At 42.7% G+C, this 18,883-nt stretch overlaps 1 protein-coding gene across 3 annotated transcripts in view; it reads right to left on the bottom strand.

Moving 5' to 3' along the window:
• The window catches only part of ARB2A (ARB2 cotranscriptional regulator A), a 290,980-nt gene extending 272,857 nt beyond the window's left edge, over positions 1-18,123 (bottom strand). For 2 of the 3 annotated variants that reach the window (XM_062617506.1, XM_062617508.1), the window contains exon 1: positions 18,076-18,123. The gene's annotated coding sequence lies outside the window, so the exon portion shown is untranslated. Of the gene's footprint in view, positions 1-15,205; positions 15,230-18,075 lie in introns of those variants that run through there. The other variant, XM_062617507.1, reaches the window with a different exon arrangement.
• Between the last annotated feature and the right edge of the window lie 760 nt (positions 18,124-18,883).

The raw sequence follows: 18,883 nt of genomic DNA, 5'->3' as shown, positions 1-18,883 counted from the left end.
GATCCCAAAGTCCCTCAATCTCAGTACATCGCCACATTTTATCAAATGGTGGTGGAACCTGCTGATAAAGTACATACATGACAGTAAAGGCTGATTTGCACAGCAGCCACCTTTCAGTGCTATTCACCCAGTAAGCTCAAAAAGCAGAGAACTATGAGCTATATACATTAGCGTCCCAAACATGTCAGCAACTCAGCTGTTTATACAAGGCAGTGTCAACACAATTCCACACACTGATATTTTAATTATTTCAGCTTGATTTTCTTGACATGCTGGAACTGAATTTCATAAACTTATGCATGTAAACATGATCCAATAAACACGTCAAAATAATAGAAAGAGGGAGTACGACCTCAACACAGCCTCTGGGAGGTGAACAGGATGGTCTTACCAACTACACACGAGGTTCAAAATGATCATTCAGAATTCTTCTGCAGTAGCAACAGCTTTGAATACATGCACTGGTTTTGTCTGGGACACAGTAGTTTGCTTCACAGTAGCTGATACAAGACTATGCTTTGGATTTGTGATGAAAACAGTGTCACAGAATCATAGAATAATTAGGGTTTGAAAGGACCAGAGTCCCAAATCATCTAGTTCCAACCCCCCTGCCATGCATGGGCAGGGATACCTCACACTAAACCGTATCATCAAGGCCTCATCCAACCTGGTCTTGAACACTGTCAGGGATGGAGCATTCACAACCTCCCCAGGCAACCTGTTCCAGTGCCTCACCACCCTAACAGGAAAGAACTTCTTCCTTATATCCAACGTAAACTTCCCCTGTTTAAGTTTCAATCCGTTACCCCTTGTCCTATCACTACAGTCCCTAAGGAAGAGTCCCTCCCCAGCATCCCTATAGGCCCCCTTCAGACACTGGAAGGCTGCTATGAGGTCTCCACGTAGCCTTCTCTTCTCCAGGCTGAACAGCCCCAACTTCCTCAGCCTCTCTTCATATGGGAGCTGCTCCAGTCCCCTGATCATCCTTGTGGCCCTCCTCTGGACTTGTTCCAACAGTTCCATGTCCTTTTTATGTTGAGGACACCAGAACTGCACACAATACTCCAGGTGAGGTCTCACAAGAGCAGAGTAGAGGGGCAGGATCACCTCCTTCGACCTGCTGGTCACGCTCCTTTTGATGCAGCCCAGGGTACGGTTGGCTTTCTGGGCTGCAAGCGCACACTGAAGCAGGCCCATGTTCATTTTCTCATTGACCAACACCCCCAAGTCCTTCTCCGCAGGGCTGCTCTGAATCTCTTCTCTGCCCAACCTGTAGCTGTGCCTGGGATTGCTCCCACCCAGGTGTAGGACCTTGCACTTGGCATGGTTAAACTTCATGAGGTTGGCATCAGCCCACCTCACAAGTGTGTCAAGGACCCTCTTGGATGGCATTCCTTCCCTCCAGTGTATCAACCAAACCACACAGCTCGGTGTCATCGGCAAACTTGCTGAGGGCGCACTCAATCCCACTGTCCATGTCAGCGACAAAGATGTTGAACAAGACCGGTCCCAACACCGATCCCTGAGAGACACCGCTCGTTACTGGTCTCCAGCTGGACATTGAGCCATTGACCACAACTCTTCGTGTGCAGCCATCCAGCCAGTTCTTTATCCACCAAGTGGTCCACCTATCAAATTGATGTTGCTCCAATTTAGAGACAAGGATGTCGTGTGGGACAGTGTCGAACGCTTTACACAAGTCCAGGTAGATGACATCATTTGCTCTACTCCTGTCCATCAGTTCTGTAGCCCCATCATAGAAGGCCACCAAATAGGTCAGGCAGGACCTGTCACCAAGCACCTTGTTGTTTTTCATGTGCCTTAGCGTGTCTTCCAGGAGAATCTGCTCCAAGATTTTGCCAGGCACAGAGGTGAGACTGACTGGTCATCCATTTTCCCCTTCTTGAAAATGAGGGCTATATTTCCCTTTTTCCAGTCACTGTGAACTTCACCTGACTGCCAGTATGGCAATGTTGGTAGCACCAGGACATTTTAGTTATTAGTGCTCACACGAAATCAAGGCCTTTTCTGCTTGTCACCATGTCCCACCAGCGAGCAGGCTGGGGGTACAGAAGAAGCTGGGAGGAGGCACAGCTAGGACAGCTGACCCCAAATGGCCCATGGGATATTCTGTGTCATATACTTTAATGCTCAGCAATAAATCTGAGAAAAAAGGGATGTTCAGAGCTGTGGTGTTTGTTTTCCCAACTCACCGTTACACGTGATGAATCCCAGCTTTACTGGGGATGGTTGAACACCTGCAATTCTGTATTTTGTTTTGCTTGCTTTTGCACAGCTTTTGCTTTAACTATTTCACTGTCTTTATTTCAACCCATGAGTTTCCTCGCTTTCACCCTTCCGATTCTTTCCAACATCCCAATGCACAGAGAATGAGCAAGCGGATATAGGGGGCTGCCTACAACACACATACAACTAAACAACAACAATGCATAATACAATACTCTCTTAAATCTCCAGAATATCAATAATTGAGTGTATGGATAGCCCTGCTTCTGTTGAGGCAGATGGATAGTTATCTGACAAATCAGGCAGGCAACTCTGGGGACAGGAAAAGTGAAGGCAGTAGAATGCTGCATGAAGAACGCTGCATGGATAACTCAATTCACAATCTGCAGATGCTCTTATGGAATTTTATTCAATTTCTGAAAACCGAAACATTTTCAGATTTCTGTATATTTTTTATATTTTTTTTTTATATTTAATATCTATTTTTTTTATATTTCCCAGGCATTCAGCCTGAATGATTTCTTTCAATGCTCAGAACTATGGGCAGGTGGATTACCGTCTTAAGAACTTTGAAGAATCTTCCCCAGCTCTGCCAATCTCAGCACCCAAGCGTACGATGACAAGCAGGACATTAATTTCAAGATGCCTTTAACCACCACCTTCTTCAAAGTCTGGCAATAATCCTCCACAAACAACAAATGCTAGGGAAAATTCAAGGTATTTAGTTTATGAAGAACTAATGGTGTTCTGTAATTAAAGGCTCAAAAAAACCCCATGCAACGTGCAATAATGCCATATTCAGTGCTAGATTTGTATTGTGTTGTTCCATTAATGCATAGGGCTACATCTCAGATGATGAGGAGAAAAACAAATGTTGAAGCAATATAATCATTTTGAAAACATTTCAGATTTGTGTGAAGTGCTCTTTAATTACAGAATCAAATATTCTTGTCAGTGTATGTTGCAAGGATAAGTCACAAGGACTTTGCACAATATTACCTCATAATATACCTGAAACTACTCTGTGATTGTTTATAAAAAAGCCCTGGTTTGGATGACATTTTAAGATTACTACACTGTCAGTTTTAACAAGATTCTGTCTTGAAAGATGGGGTAGAGAAGACTGACTCTCAGTAGCCTCATCTGTGTACATACTAAGCAGTTACAGGACAAAGCTAGAATTTTTAATCTTTTTTTAATGGCATCTTCTCTCAAGCAATCCCATGAGTCAGAGAAAAAGGCCTCTGAACACCATAAAACTTGAAGACTATTAAAAGAGCCTTCTCTTAGGACAGACACCAAAGTAATTTGCAGGATGGCCACAGAAGAACAGAGAGAGACTGGAAAACTCTAGGGGAACGCTTCCTGCTTAGTCTACCATCAGAAGCTGCTAAAAAACCCTAGACAGATGCATATGTCTCTAGTACTTTAAAACCACTTTTTTTTTCTCTCCCCTTTTGCTCTTAAGTAATAGTATGACTTTCAGAAGAGCTATCTGCCATTCAGACTCCTGAAAAGAAGACAGACAAATCAGGCGGAAATGCAGTTAATCCAGGTCTGCAGCCCAGGTCCTCATACACAGCAAGATACTTCTAATTCTACCCCAGGCTCCATGCTGAGGAGGTGCATGAAAAAAGACTAGGGAAAACTAAGCAGCACCCAGATTTCTGTGACACGCCTGTTTCCTCCACCACCTTCCAGAATGTGCACATGAAAAGAATAAATATCACCACTCCACTACTCTGTGTCTAACGCAGACACCCTGATGACACAGAAATATCTATAACAGATGGATGCTATGCAGAATCAAATCACACACAACTGAGAAGAGCACGCAGGGCTACTGCAGACATCAGTTCATCATCAAAATACCTTATTTCAGAATCAGACTAAAAGGCCCCAAATTCCCATAGTATACTTATCTCCTCTCTGCACCAGCATCTGCCTCAAGAATTCTGCGTTACAGCTCTGCCCATAGCTTCTCCTGCTGTAGGATACTCATCCCTTCAATTTTATCATTTCTCCCGGCTTTATTAGTACAGTATCTCAAACTTCTTTGCTCTGCTCTCAACTTGAGGGGCAGCACATGCTATTTGGCCAGCTTAACCAAGAAGCACTGCTTCATTTCAACTAGCTGGCAGGCAAAGCAAATAGCCCTGTTAACCACATGCTTTGCTTCTGCTGATTGTCAAAAAGCAGCACTACATTGAGATATATATAAACAATGTGAATAATGTAAACACATTATCCTTTTAGCTCAATATTTAAACTAACTTGATCTTAAAATTCTGACTGCAACATAACTGTCTTTGATTTTTTTACATTAGTGGTTCCTCTTTTACTTTCCATTATAAAACAATAAAAAGAACAAAGATTAGAAAAAAGCAAAGCAATTAAATTTCATTTTCCTTACTGGTTCAGCTTTAAAAATGGAAAATCTAATATTTACGTTAAAAATATTCCATTAATTGCCTCAGTCAGTTAACTATAATCACATTTCTCTAGACAGCTCTCCTACTACCTTATACAACCTTGCTATTTCTGCCCAGAGCCAAAACTGCCAGAGCGCTCTAACCACTGCACTGTAGAGCAGTGCCTTTCTAGGCTGGAAAAGATGTCTCGAAGAGGTCTGGTACCCAAGCTTCCACTGGACCTTCCTTTGTTACAACTTGCATCAGGTAAGCCAGGGTGTTGCTAAGACAAGCTATTTCCAGTTAATGAAATTCTGCTACACCTTTGAGGAACTTACTCCAATATTTAGTATTTCTAACAGATTTTCTTTTTCTCATACACAGATGAAATTTCTTCTCTCACCACGCATCCTTATGAACAGAAAACACAACTCCTCTACAACCACCAGAAGGTACTGGATGACTGACGAAATCTCTCCAAGCCTTCTCTCCTCTACAGACTTCCTTGAACCTTTCACCAAATGCCGACTTCTCTAACCTGCTCATCATCCTTCCAGCGTACTAACGATCCTGGTGATGGGTACTTCTCTAATTTTCCAATGCCCCTCTTGAAATGAGGGAAAAAAACATACATAGTACCCTAGGTATGCTTTATCAGTACAAGGAAGGACATGCTGCTGGCACTCTTCAGCTTGCCATCCCACAGCACCTCCAGCTCCCTTTCAGAAGAGCTACAGCCCAGCCAGTACTGCTGCTAGAAAACAAAATCAATGATTTAACAGTATTTCCCAAGATCACTCCTCAGCAGTATTTAGGGAAGACTAAACTCCTAATAACTGTTACTTAAAACTTTTCAGAAAGACATCAAGTGCCTCATGACATGGCTATTTTATTGATATTAAACAGTCTTGAAATTTGAATGATTTACCTTAAAGTACTCCCTTTACAAAATGTTGTATCTGTTATACTGGAGCAGTAACTGCAATCAACGAAACTCATTACCTGAACAGTTTATTTTGTCATTTCATTATTAATAGAATTTTTCATTAGGATCCCCATATTTTACCCAAGCTGTGTCAGACAGCTAAACAATCTATTATTGTCTGGATTGAACCACTCTCTTCTACCAAGTACTGGTCCTGACACATTGTCAGCAGTTTTCCCATCTTCTAGGATTTCCTTACCATTCCAAATAGTATTTAAAATTATTAACAAAGGACTTCCCTTAAAGCCACTTTTATCATTAACATTAATAATCACTCTCAGAAAAGACTACGACTAACCATTACATCAGAAGAAGCAGCAGTCTTCTTGACTCTTTCAGACTGCAGTTAGATGCCTTTATAGAAGGAATACTGCTGTTAAACACAACTTAGTCATTTGAATAATGCGGTAGCCGAAAAATGTAACAGCTACAAGAGAGTTTATGGATACAAGAACAGTATTTAAAGGACAAGAGTAAACAATCTGTTCCATTATTCTACCTTTGTGTCAGCTCATGATCAGATGGATAATGTCTAACACTGAAAAGTCATGTAAACAAAATACATACGTACTAAGGTCTGTCCATATTAAAGTTCTTATTTTTATACCAACCTCTAGAGCAGCTGGCCATACTGCTTCAAGACTACCTGAAAATTAACACAAGAAAAGCAGAGATACACTATAAAGTGGAAAAATTATAAACCTGCAGCAGCCTCACTGACTCACTTCTGAAAGCACATTATAGGCAATCCATTTTCTCACGTAACTGACAATTTTCAATAAAATCTGCGCTGAAATAGCATCACGGTATCCTTACATAAACTAGAATTCTATGTTTTTATTTTTTTTTAATTAATTGAAAGCTTCACCAAGCATTATAAAGTCACATTAGCAGACTAAACACTGGACACAATGAATCTGGAAAGAAAAATATCCCATCAGCTATCAAAAAACAATTACAGCACAGCAAAAAAATGTTACAAGGATCCACATGATAGTGTAGCCAACTCTTCAATCTTTTATGCTTTTAACATACTCCCAAATGAAAGCAGAAGCAACATTTCAGTTACAACAGCTTCAAGATGTGACATAGTGTGAAGAAGCAAAAACCTTTTGCCCTCCTTGCGCTGGAGAAGGAGGTAAAAGAAAAAATCTTAGAGAAACCAAAAATTTCAGACTGTCCAGGCTTTGTTATTAAATTCTATTGTAAACCATGAAAAAGGATACAGAAAAAAACAGTTAAAATGAGAGAGAAAAGCAGGTGGAAAGTAATAATAACAAAACCCCAACATTGTTAGTAAAATACAAGCAGCACTAAGAAAAAAAAAAAACAAAAAAACCACCTTCTTGATGTAGATGAAGTTTAGCACACTTGGTACAAATCCAGAAGGTGACACAAAAGATCTAATAAAGTTCCCCCCAAAAATATGGGAAGAGGGACAGACCACCGTCCTTGGAGACATTCAGTACTAAAAGCACCTAAGAACTTAAGCATCATTCACTCCACATGAAAAATTATTTGAAATTAGGACTCAAGTGCTTTAAAACCAAGCTAACTGTAGCAGTAAGAGCACTATTATTTTTATATTGATGGTAAAACATGTCTCAACTAGTCAGCTGTTTAACTACCGTAAGAATTAGGTAAAGGTTCTAAACTAAATGGAAAGCAACTACCAAAATGTCTAGACCTAAAAATTACTCCACTACAAAGTACTTCTCAAGTCTTGCAAGAATCAGCTGAAGCAAATTTCTCCATTCAAAGGGATACACCTTTTGTGTTTCTGTCACTGAAACTTCACCAAACATCATGAATATTATTTCAAGCTTCTGAAGTTTCGAAATGGAAAACATCACAATTTTGAAGAAGGTAACAAATATTTTCAAGACTACAGACATCTACTGTTGCTCAAAAGCTCAGAATGAGACCTGGAGAAACAAGTCAGTGAAGAAGATGCTGGCGATAACATTGTAGCTGTTTTAGGAAAAGCACTTGCCTGTAGGCTGGGGGACACAGGCCTTCTCCTCTGTTCTTTCCTGCTGAGACTCATCTGGAGTGATGTGTCTGATTCCAGACCCCCAGTATGACAGAAACACAGACATACTGGAGCAACACCAGTGGAAGGGTACAAAGACATTTAAAGGCTTGGAGGACCCTGGAAAAGCTGAGAGAGCTTGGACTATTCAGCCTGGAGAAGAAAAGCCTAAGAGTGGGTTTAATCCCTGTTAAAACCTGATGAGGAAAGACCACTAAGCCACAGTCCTCCCACTGGTGCCCAGTGAGAACTGCCAATGGGCACAAACTGGACATCTGAACATGAGGAAAACCTCCCTTACTCTTAGGGTGGTCAAGCACTGGAATAGACGTTACAGAAATCTGTGTCCTGGGACATTTTAAAAGCTCAGTGAACACTGCTATAAGTAATCTCCTCTAGGTGACCCTGCTCTGGGCACTGGTGTTGGACCAGACAACCACCATGCTGTTCTGTGGAGACAAGAACAATTTTAAGTGCAATACAAATGAATATGCAAAAAGTATGTCTGTGTGTATATATATAAATTTATACATGTTAGTCACCTCCCACAAAAGCAACAAACAGCTTCTAACAAGGAATGTGAGAATCATTACGTGCAGCATGTGCTTGAGCAAGAATGAACAGCTCATGGTCTCAGGGGTTTCAGTTTTGTGTTTTCAGGAATTTCTTTTTGATTCTGTTTCAATTTGTGTGTAACAGCCAAAATTTATCATCATGAAACTGTCAAAACCATCAGGGCCACAGCCATGACAAATTTGTGAAAGCTGACAACACTGGGTATTACTCATTCTACTGGTAACCATTATTTTAATTGCATTAGAACACCTTTAAGCTGGTTAGAATCATCCTACATATGAATAAAACCTTTAAGTGTCCATATCATGTTTCCAAAGATGATAGCACACACTTAATATGTGTGCCCTCCTTACCCAAAGACACTATTAAAACATTGTCAAGTCTACAGGTCTTAGGAAATAGGAAAGGCAAGGGGAAACCTCCCCACCAAAGCTGGAGCTCTCCTTTCCATGAGAGGTAGGTGGTAGTGCACTCTTCAGCAGTAACAGAGAAACCATGTCCCCCAGTATCACTGACAACTAAACTAACCCGCTTGACAGGGTATGAATATTTTGGCTGTAAATAAACATCTATTCCAATGTCAAACTATCTTTTTCAGAAGCATATTTCTCCTAATTTTGCCACAGCCCTTTTCTTCCTGACTCTTATGAAATTTATGTCCTTTCTCTTTCTGGCATCCTTTCCTATACCTGCAGACTGCTGCCTCTCTTAAAATACTCTAGTCTGAGCAAATTCTCTTTCCCCATTGCACTTTTTTTCCCTAAACTTCTGAAGACTCTTGTTGTGTTCCCCTGGAAGACTCTCCCATGGGCTCAAAACATTTCTTAAATGTGATGCCCCAAACTGACACAGTTCAAGCAATACAGAGTTAAATTATCATGTGATATGTTTAAATATACCCCTTCTAACTATACATCCCAGAAGAATGATTACCATTATTACAAGAGCACAGTGCTACTGACACATGTTCAGGCTATGATTCACCTAAAAATCTGAGATTCTTTTTTCTAGAATTACTGCTATTTCATATTTATGTAGGGAACCATCTAATCTAAACACAGTACTTTTTGCATTTGTCCTTTTAAACGGCATTATTCCTTTTATGTTTTTTATTCAATTTTTCTAAGCCATTGGAAATTCTAAATTTATTCTTCACAGAACTTGAATCCTCTCCCAGTCTGGTACTATGTAAAATTAATAAACATACTCTCTACACCAACATCATCCAAGTAATTAACAAAGGTGTGGTGGGTGCCAGGTGCCCGCTGTCTATCGCTGTCCTCAGCTGGACAAGGAAAAGAAAATATCACAAAAGGCTCGTGGGTGGAGATAAAGGAGGGGAGGGAACACACACCAATTACCATCATGGGCAAAACAGACTCGACTTGGGGAAATTAATTTACTACAGATCAAACTGGAGTAGGGTAATGAGAAATACACGCAAGTCTCAGAAACCCTCCTTCCAGGCTCAACTTCACTTCTGAATTCCCTACCTTCCTTTCCTCCAGCAGTCCATATGTCAGGAAGTGGGGGTTGTGGTCAATTCATCCCACATTGTCTCTTCTGCTACATCCTCCTCACACTCTTCCTGTGCTCCAGTGTGATGTCTCTCCTACGGGAGGCAGCCCTCCACCAACTTCTCCAACATGGGTCCTTCCCACAGGCTGCAGCTCTCCATGACCTGTTTCAGCAAGGGTCCCCTCAAGGGTGTAGCCCTTCAGGAACAGACAGCTTCAGTGTGGGTCCCCCACCAGGTCACAGGTCCTGCTAGCAAACCTGTTCCACTGTGGGCTTCTTTCTCCCTGGGGCCACAGGCCTGCGAAAAGCCTGCTCCAGCACAGGCTTCCCAGGTTCACAGCATCCTTCAGGCATACCCCTGCTCCACCATGGACCACCATGGGTTGCAGGGGACATCCTTGTCTCACCATGTTCTGCACCATGGGCTGCAGGGGAATGAATCTCTGCTCTGGCACCTGGAGCACCTCCTCCCTCCTTCCTCACTGACCTTGGGGTCTGCAGAGCTGCTGCTCTCACACATTCTTACTCCTCTCTCCAGCTGCAGTGGCATGGCTTATTTTTTAATTCCCCTTGTAAATATCCCAGAGGCACTACCACTGCTGCTGGTGGGCTTGGCCTTGGCCAGTGGTAGGTCCGTCTTGGAGCAGGCTGCATTGTCTCTGTCAGACATGGGGAAGCTTCCAGCAGCCTCTCACAGAAGCCATCCCACAGCCCCCCCAAACCAAAACCTTGCCATGCAAACCAATACTAAAGACATAATCTCATTTGTTTTTTCCAGTGCATTTCCTCCTTTGTCAAAAGGTAGAATGAAAGTGTTCACTTGATAAAGAGCTACTCGGTTTTTCGTCTGACGTCCCTCTTTCGAGCTTTTCTGCCATCTTCAATTCCTCTTCCCCCACGTTTAAGTGCCTCTTAATCATCCTCTCCTACTTCTTTCACAACCACCCCATCAATCCACCCCAACAGCTTCTAGTGCCATTCTATCCCTCTTCAATCCCCCCTCATTCGTCCTTTCATAAACACACCACCAACTCAACTCCTCATTCCAAACTTCTGCTCATCCACTCTACTCCAGTCCCCTGGTTTCATTCATCCTGCCATTACCAAATGAGCATGGGGATTACAAAGCCATCAAGCATCTTCCTCAGGCCAAACTCCCAGTTGTCCACTTCCAGTGCTCATCCTCATGACAGTACAGTGGTGGAACAGGCACACTTAGTTATTCTGTGGTGCCAGCAGACACACCCAAACAATGAAAAGAGCACACCATGTCTTGCACAGGTGGAATCACTGAAGATTTTTACACTAAGACTGCTGAAGCTGAGACCTGACACAAAAGTAGTCGAAAAAAAACAACTCATCAAATACCGTGTTTCTCATCCAAACCACTGAGGCACCACATCACAGCACCATGTACTCCGGAAAGCTCAATAGTTTAAAACTACCGTAAGTACAAAGCTTTCTTATATTCCCATTAGTAGTCCTGCTTAAAGATGTTAATTCTCAGAAAATTTCTAAGCAATATGCTTTTAAGTATTTCCTCTGGACATCACTGGGTAGGCAAATGTCACCTCAAAGCTTCCTGAGCTTCCCAAAGGCATAACTACTAGCTTTGCAAACTGTAGCTTGTCTCTGATACAAACAGGCAACAGTCTCCTCTCTCATCCCAGGAAAATGCAGATATTGGCTGGTATCAAGATACTGGAATTCCCATCTCAGCATATTTCCATTCCACCTCTCCTCCCTAAACCAACTACCTCACACAGGCAAGAATTCAAACTTCTGGTTATTTCAGTGTGATCCTCTCACAATTACTCCTTAGGGAGTTATCCTGTTTTTTATGCATACTTAAATATTCACCAGAAACACAAACAAGGAGAACAGAACTAACAGGAAAAAAAAAAATTGAAAGATAAGTGTTTTTTAAAAAAATCTTTAATTGCCCACAGAATGCTGTTGGGAAGATAACAGACAAGAACTTAAAGCACTCCTGCAGGAAGGTACCTTCAACCTATCTGATAGTAGTGATGTTGGTTGGATGACTCACATCAATGTGATGCCAGAAATCAAGAGACATAACCTATTTAGAAAGAGCAACAATGGAGAACAAACGGTACTGTATGCCAAAAATGTCTGTTTCTGAGTCACTGACAACAGAAAATCATGTCTTAAGAAATAAAGCACGTCAGGATACTAGCTGTGATTTACTACAGACACGAAAGCTTGCATAGCATGGCGGTTAAGCATCTATTGCATGTTGTGGGAAATAAAAGTTTCATTATCACACTGGACATAACACAGAGTGAGATAACCTGGAGCTTTTATGCTGCCATTATCAGAACATGCTTGAAATTTCTAAAAATTGAGGACAATTTCTTATACTGAGAAATGTTAAATCTAACCCAAGGGAAAGCTGCGCTCGACTTCATCCAGACAGATAACAAGTACCCCACTGTGTCACAGAGAACAAATACAGAACAAAGACTGTTCTTGCCCCCAGGTCTTAGAATCAAAGGACATATTCCCAAACAAATCTTTGCAAAATGACTTAAGTGGTCCCACCCCCTACCCATGCTATCTCCTCAGCTGTGCTGGCAGAACTGGCTGTTGCAATGCATTGCAAACCATTTCAGGAAAACAGATGAGTTAAACTAGAATAGGAACCTGATCCAAGTTAAAGCTACCTTTCTTTCTCCTCATGCCCCTCTCCCCGCTTCTGGCCCCTTTTTATTTTTTTTAAGAGTATACTTATGAATTTTCAGATTTCGTTCGTGACCTGGTACAACTGAGGTGACAGAACAAGGCAGGAACACACATCTGCTGGCTGAAAACTTTTTAGCCTGATTTGCCAACAAGCATAAGAAACAAAATACAGATAAAGCAAAAGAAGGACTCGATAAACGATCGTTGTGATAGGTAATAGTTTATTCTTCTAAATTTCAAACCTTGCTATTCCAAAATGCAAACATTTAGAATAAAGTATCAAGAAAACTCCAGTTTTTACTTATCAACTAGCATGTATCAAATGCAAGTTTGCATTTATAAGAGCTTTCTTTATTTTGATGGTTGTGCCTACTCTGAAATCTTTTGCCTTGCCTTGGGGGTGAGCAGCTATATTAACACAGTCTTGCAGCTTGATAACTACCAACATACAGATACACACAATTCCTAGTCGCTCAAATTTTATTTCACAGGATTTAATTGTATGCTTCAGTGGGGAGACACTCTTTCAGTACAGAGAGTATTATTCTTCAACAGAGATACAGACTGTGTGCATGAGCACACTTATTTATCCCTCATTTCACCACATTTCCATAATGGCTTTATCTAATGGCTCTTTCACTGAGTCTTCCTGTTAGCATATTTCTCCTTTCAACATACTTCCAGTTTTGTTTTTGACTGTGGGTATCTGTTTTTATTTATATCTCGTCCACTTACTCAGCATCTTATTTCTTGAGATAGCTTTATGGCACACATGTACTACAAGAGGAATTACACACTCATTTGTTAAGAAAAGAAACAGCTGTTTTCAAGATTGCCTGGCTATACTCTAGTGCTTAAGACAAGAAGGACGAATGCAAAGAAAGAGTATGGTTTAGCATCTTCTTCAGCTAAACAAGGAGACTGAGATTTGCATGTATTATATGCTAATGGTGCTACACACAAATGCAACTTCCACTCAAATGTTCATTTCCAGGCTTTGTGAAACCTGGCTTGCAAAACTTCAAAAGAAACTTTAACCACTACATTATTTTTTGGGCTTGGTCTTCAATGCAAAATTCAAGACAGCCTGGAGAGTACATGGCACACTGACAACATCATGAGTCAGAATCACCTTGCCTGTCTTCCCAGACTGTTATTTCTCTAATGAATCAGGATACTTTTTTCCTTCAAGCACAGAGGTATACAATGGCTGCAAAGTACAATAGACCTCCTAACTCCCAGCATTTAGCAGAAATGAAACACAAATCAGGTCCTCTACACCTGATCCTAAGCCAAAATATACTTCAGTAAAGGAATGATGAGCAACAGGAGAACCCATTTTTCCTGAGTCTCACCAGGAGCTTTTGTCATCCAGCTGCATAAAGCTGACATGGCAAAGAAAGCTCAGTAGGCCAGTGCAGTATGTATATTGCAGCTGAAATGTCCAGAGAATTCAAAACAAATATCTTAAAATATTTAACTGCAAATGGAAAATGGCAACTTTATGAAACTTATAATTCAGAAAAATCCAGCCTAGCTGTCTTGGGAAACAGTGCACAATTTCCAAAGACATCTTCTTATTAAATTTCATCTTTCTTATCTACTTCTTGGAGATGCCTGGAGGGACTTAAGAGTAATCAAGAATATCTTCAATACAGTCAAAAACATTTTCTATGTGTCCTTCTCAAAAAAATATTTAAACTTTGACTTGAAATTCGCAGCAAACAGGAAAACTTCCAAATTAACAACTGATAATAAACTACCAAGAGGAACACCGTACTATGACAGGCCTGACTATACATACACAAACATCAAGAAACATAAATACCAACATTCAGTGCCACCTGTGCTTCAGGTACAGACCCGCTTCCAGTCAACATCAGAACTGGTCAATCTGCAGCCCATCTGACACCATGTACATTCTAAACATCATCACTCTTTCTAGACATATGATAAAGAACACTTTTGTTCACTTGTCTGCCTGAGAAAAAAACCCTATTTACTGACAGAGGAGTTTCCTAAATTTACCACTGTACTAAATATATTGTTTCAGCTAGTATTGCACCTGCTAAGATAAAACTTATTTCAGGTAGATATTAAAAAACAGTACTTCCAAACCTTAAATGACTATACAGCAGGCTTTGCACAGACTGATCCCCTTAGATTTTTGCTGGGCAACAGGAAGCTGGAAGAATCCAGAAATTAACTGTAAAGCAGAAACACCTAGAATTAGCCTGATAAATTCTACAGTTCATCTTTCCTCTTCGTTCACCTGCTCATCAGAATACAAACTTCAGTTACATCAAGCTGGAGACGAATACTCTTCAGGAAAGTGCAATGCGAATAAACGCAACTACATAAAACTGCACTGCTACACAGTCAGGTGATCTCTTCTGTTCAGGAGGGATGGGGCAAGAAGAAGAAAGGCGTGCCGTCCCTTCCAACAGTAGGGACATAAATGTGAACAGGCTGCGAAACTACACCAAGGCCATTCCATTAACAGAGTGGGTCTGTAGCTGCAGGGAAACTACTTGTGGGTCCCAGCTTCATTCCTAGAAGCAGCCAGCCGTAAAACAAAACCCACTGCCAAAACTGGCACTGATAAATAACCAATGATGAGCTGAGCAGAAAAGCAATAGTTATAGAAAATTGAATGCTGTCTTTTCACTTTCCAGAAAGACATGGTCGCATTAACAGTACAGTGTGAGGAATGCTGTGAATAGTTAAATTCACTAACAGCAGTCAGTCCTCATTCCAGAGTCTTCCTCTGAAAAATAAAAAAAAAAAGTGTGTATATATAATGCACATTCTAACCATGTCACTTAAAAAACTGAGGAACATCCATGAAAAACAACTAATTTAAACCCATTAAATTGTACTTCAGGAATTCTGTATATTTCAGTGCAAATCGGTGAAACTGATCTACAGGCTAAGCAGACAGATATATGACCACACTTACAAAGAGAATACAACAGTCTCCTATAATGCACAAAAAAAAAAAAATTCATAGGGCATCATTAAATTTCATAAGCAAATGTTTTCCTGCCAACTGTTATCCAATTTGTTTCAGTAAGCGAGTGGAAAAAAATAAAAAAAGATATCCATTCATTCTTTGTCTGTATGCTTAACTTCAAAGAATTCCAGGAATCTATTGTAAATCTAAAAAACTCCTCAGTCACCACAGCACATTGTTCCCTAAAGGAACACTGGGTCAAATTCAAAGTAGCAGCAATAGAATTGCATTCAGAACTTTTTCTATAGAGCCTGCAATGGACAAAACCTCCAAAGTCAGCACCGAGTCTTCAGGGGGCAAAAGAAAAAATATGGCTGTGAACTTAAAAAGAAGGGAGACCAACAGATAAATCCCCACTGAGTAATTATAAGGAGAGGCTCTCCCAAACATTAGCTAACCAGTACATAAAAGGCAGTTCAGTAAAGACCACAGTCAAGTCAACTAGCAGATTAACATACAGTCATAATTGGCTGCCATCACTGAATAAGCAACCTGAAGAAAACAGACAAAATCCAGCCACTGGTGAAAAAACCTCCAATAATTAAAGATATTTCAGTAAGGCAGACAGCACTCTGAGCGTGCACTATGCTTCTGAAATGACGATTCCCCTGGCCACCTCCAGCTGCTCAGTACTGTTGGCCTGCTGGAAGTTTTCATCTCATTCCTACACTTACAAACACCTGCTAACCTATTTCAGACACAAAGAGTCAGGTTAGCTTTAACACTGTAATTATTACACCTGCCTTTGCCTACCCTCTTTTGATAAAGGTGGTATGGGGAGTGCCCAGACCAGCACCAGGGGTGGCACACAAGACCTCCAGCACAGGCAGGCAGGAAGTAACGGCAGCAACTTCGACAGCGGAGACAGCCACTGCTTGGGGCTTCTGTCTACAGCCACCCTGCGAATTTAGACCAGCACTTTAGTGAGCAAAACACAAGGTGAAGTAATATCTGAAACACTCAGAACACCAGATCAATTCCCAACCCAGAGGACCATATGAAGACATGCTTCCTATATTTTACATTGGTATCACCTGGTGATAACCCCCTAAGCCATTAAGTATCTTTGACTGCCAAGTCTTTAGTTTTTCCTACACAACGGCTTTATCTTTTCCTACCTAATTACATAATACCTTATTTTAATGTCCCACAGACATCTCTAACCAACAGGCTATTATCAGACAGCTTTACCAGGGACAGTATAACATATTGCCAATCCCCTTTCACACACAGTCTCATTAATGACACCAAGAAAATATTAATGATTGCTAAAAGGACTCCACCTTTTCGCTGTACTAGTGGTAACTGCGCTTCTTCGAAGGCAGTGTCACCATCCTACTCTTTACTGTGCCACCCAAATTATGGTGCAGTTTAGACCAGCTAGCTTTGCAATTGCTGTTGATTTTATGACACCTCTTTAACCAGTGTTGGTATGTCCTTACCAAGGTCTGGTACCTTACTGAAACTTAACTACCTTTGCCAAATACTTCATGCAGCAATAACATAATGTTGATGCCACATCTTGTGTGGAGTCATTAAGCCCTCCTACATGAGATGGAGCAGCTTGGCTCACATAACATCACACCTAAAAGTCAACTATCTGGAGGGAAAGCAGCACATTCTTTATTGAAAGCTTCGGTATTTAGCTTCAAATAGAAAAAAAAAAAGGATTTCTTTAAAAAGCAAAGTGCATGCCCTTTTGTGAAAGCACTACAGACGCTCAACATCTGATGTTTTAGGATTATGAGTTTGGAGTCATCTCATTGCCAAAAAAACCAACTTGCAGTAATAAAATGAAAAATCACCCCCCTATGTTTCACAACTCAGAAGTGACAAATACCTCGGGTAGCTTTTGAAGCTGCCAGACCAACCACGATAAACTTCAGAGAGAAGTTTTCAATCACACGTAACTAGGATAGCAAAACGCTGGGCGAAAGTGACCCCTCAAAGCCTGAGTGTACTCTGAAGTTGGGAGAATTATGCTCATTTACAACTTGCATTAGGTAACATGGAAAACTGACAAGTCTTGTTTTGTGGAAGCGACTGATCACAGCACCAAAAGCTGCAGCAACGACTGCGGCCGTGAACTTGGGAAACCTTTAAACCGTTCAGACAGCTGCGAACGATCGCTGCCACCAGGCGCTCTGGGCTCCATCCCAGTGTAGGAAGATGCAAACACGTGGAGCAGCTGCCACGGGACAAGTGCCCGACACTGAGGCCCCGGTCTCGCGCTCACCCACACCGCTTCCACCGGGGCCGCGGCACCGGCCCGGGGCCGAGCCCGAGCCCGAGCCCGCCCCACGGAAGGACGGGGGCGGCGCGGAGAGACCGGGAGCCGTCGGCTGGCACGAGCCACAGACCCCTCCATGCCCGCCGCCGCCTCAGGCCCGCAGCCGCGCACACGCAAGGCCGCGCGCCCAGTGCTCTCGCCAGGGACGGACTGCGAGGGGATCACGGCGGGGGGCGGCCGGACGCAGCGGCCGTCCTTCCACTCGCCACGGCCGCTGACGGAGAGAAAGCAGTGGACCCCCTCCCGCAGCCCCGCTTGCCCCTGTCCCCGGCGGGTCCCGGCCGGTCCCGCAGCACATACCTGGCGCCCACCGCCAGCGGGGCGGGGCTGCCAAACCGCGGCCGCTCTGACTCCTGCTACCGCCCACCCCCACTCCGGCGCCACTTCCGGGGTCCGTGATCGGTGACGTCAGCGCTCGGCGCCGCGGCGGAGAACCCGGAAGTGGAGCGGGAAAAATGGCTGTCGCCCTGCTGCCTTGTCCCATTCTGGCCCGGGCCGCGTTCAGGGTGGGCGCTGGGCTGGAGGCCTGCGAGGGGTGAAGCTCGGTCGGGGTAAAGTTCCGGTCCTGGTAAAGGCCCCTGGAGCTCGGGCGGCTCCCCGGGGCTGGCAGATTTCTGGGGAGGTCACGGTTCCACTTTACAGTTTGACAGCTTTGCTTTTGTAAAAAGAAAATATTTGACAGAATCGTCACAGGATCACAGACTGGTTTGGGTTGGAAGGGACCTAAAAGCTCATCCAGTTCCAGCCTACTGCAACAGGCAGGGACACCTTCCACTAGACCAGGTTGCTCCAAGCCCCATCCAACCTGGCCCTGAGCACTGCCAGGGATGGGGCAGCCACAGCTTCTCTGGGCAACCTGTGCCAGGGCCTCACCACCCTCACAGGGAAGAACTTCTGCCTAAGATCACATCTCAATCTCCTCTCTGTAAGGTTAAAGCTGTTCCCCTTGTCCTGACCCTACAGCCCCTTGTCCAAAGCCCCTCTCCAGGTTTCTTGTAGCCCCTTTAGGCAGTGGCTGCTGCTGTAAGGTCTCCCCTCGAGGAGCCCTCTCTTAACCAGTCTGAACCAGCCCAGCTCTCTCAGCCTGTCTCCAGAGCAGAGCTGCTCC

This window comes from Pezoporus occidentalis, unplaced genomic scaffold (genome assembly GCF_034315485.1).
Source record: "Pezoporus occidentalis ecotype Australia unplaced genomic scaffold, CSIRO_AGI_Poc_V1 ctg197, whole genome shotgun sequence".
Taxonomy (NCBI): Eukaryota; Metazoa; Chordata; class Aves; order Psittaciformes; family Psittacidae; genus Pezoporus; species Pezoporus occidentalis.
Note: the sequence above shows the minus strand (reverse complement) of the source record. Positions and strands in the feature narration are given on the sequence as shown.